Genomic DNA, 1,922 nt, shown 5'->3' with positions numbered 1-1,922 from the left:
ATTCCTCTGTGGAGAAATCGTGTATATTTTACTTTGTGGGTGCTGGCAAAGTATTTAAAGTACTTTTTACTGTATTTGTCTGTGAAAAAGTGACTTTTAAATGCATTTTGTTTTTACGGGCATTTGCTGCTTGATTTCCGCAGGAAAGAGACACCATTTTCCAGCTGTTGGTTCCCACTGTCGTTCCTCCTTTCAGCCACAAAAAGAAAAAGTTAAGCAACCTGCCTTTGTCATCATAGCAGGCTAGGAATTTGCCTTGCCACAGGTAGATGGCTGTGGCCATTAATTGCACCTCACACCACTCAATTTTTACCCTTGCACCTTTTACCTAGCAACTACAGCCACTGTGGACTGAGGGTTAGCCGCATCTTCCTCAGTGGGTAAGGGAGAGCCACTTTTGTCACTGTTGGGAGAAGGAACAGGAAAGGCTTCTTTGTTTTGTCAGAATGTTGTGACCAACCCTGGGGAAGCTGCTGATGCAACTAATAATGGTGTTGGTTTCATTTTTCCTGTCAAAAAGAAACAGAAAATTAAATATGTATCTACTCCTCAACTTTCCTTGTGAGTAGTTTACTGGTTCTGGCTGAGGATTTAATTCAGGTAATTGATCCTTTTTGTAAGGCAGTTTCTGGAAAAAGAAAGATGGATACCTCTTTTCTTGAAGAAAATTAAGATTCTGAATCTGGACAGAAGGATGAAGAAACAGAGTTTTCTCCTCAGATTTCTAACTCTGACTCAGGAGAGCTTGGCTTCTTACTCTCCCTGTGGAGTTTCTCTTTCTCTGACAGTATTTCTAGAATGTGCCAGTGTTTTCAGTGGGAGAACACTGAGGTCTCTCAGTCCCTCAGAAAGTGCTATGAGCTGTTAACAGAAAAAAAAATCCAGAACCTACACCCATTCCTCCAGTTCTGTAAGCTTTGGAGGATGTGTGTGTTTGTATGTGTTATTGCATGCAATTTTCTTGACAGCCTGTCAGCTGCCCCTTAAAATGCAGATAGGCTATATAAAATTCCTCAGTCTTTTAAGTTTTATACACTCTTCCCAAATTTGATGTAGCAGCTGTAGCTTATTTCAATTCTACTATTTATGATAAGGAGAGGAAAATTATTGGTAAGTATTGGGGGGGGTATGCTTCTGCACCTCTGGTATTCAGAATTTTGAATTGTCAGGCTTATATGTCAAGGTGTGCCCTGATTAATTGTTAAAGTATAAGGAATGTTTTTTTCTGAAGTTTATTCATGTGAGGAAAAATCTGACTTAAATAATTTAATTTCTTTATTTTTCAAGTCTCTACTCATTGCATACAGTGTGTGAATTACTCTTGATACTTCAAGGGTAATGCCCCTGGTACTATTTTGAGGAGGTTTGTCTGGCTGCATTCTTAGAACCTCACAGATTGTTAAAAATGAGCCTTTAAATTCCCCTATGAGTAGAGATTTAATTTCTGGCCCTTCCGCTGCAGAGTTGATCAAAAAGTGTGATAAAAGGATAAGCTGTTACAGGGAATCTCTAAGATTTTCAGCCCTCCTTTTCCAAATTTTTCAAGGGATTCTCAAACTTCTCATCCAATCATGGTAAGAAACAAAATAAACCGTCTAAACAAAATGCATGTAAACAGATGTTAAGAAGAAATGGTAAAGGAGTTCCAAGAAAAATTCTGGAAACTTCCAAAACCAAAGACAGTCTAATAAGTCAGTGACTATTTAAGAGACTTTGCATCCCTCCCTCTCTGGCAGACCCTTTTTTTCCTTCCTGAAAGTCTGAATCTCCACTTTTCTCTTCTGCAATAGATTATTTCAGAGAAATGGGTTCTGAAAATCATTCATCAAGGTTACAGATGGCAATGGGAGGAAATGTTTCTTTACCAGAGAGTAATTCCTCATCCTCCAGACCAGACTCTTTCCTCCTGTCCTTCTTCATGT

The sequence above is a fragment of the Protopterus annectens genome, chromosome 10.part0 (genome assembly GCF_019279795.1).
Source record: "Protopterus annectens isolate FY-2018-M chromosome 10.part0, PAN1.0, whole genome shotgun sequence".
NCBI lineage: Eukaryota > Metazoa > Chordata > Ceratodontiformes > Protopteridae > Protopterus > Protopterus annectens.
Note: the sequence above shows the minus strand (reverse complement) of the source record.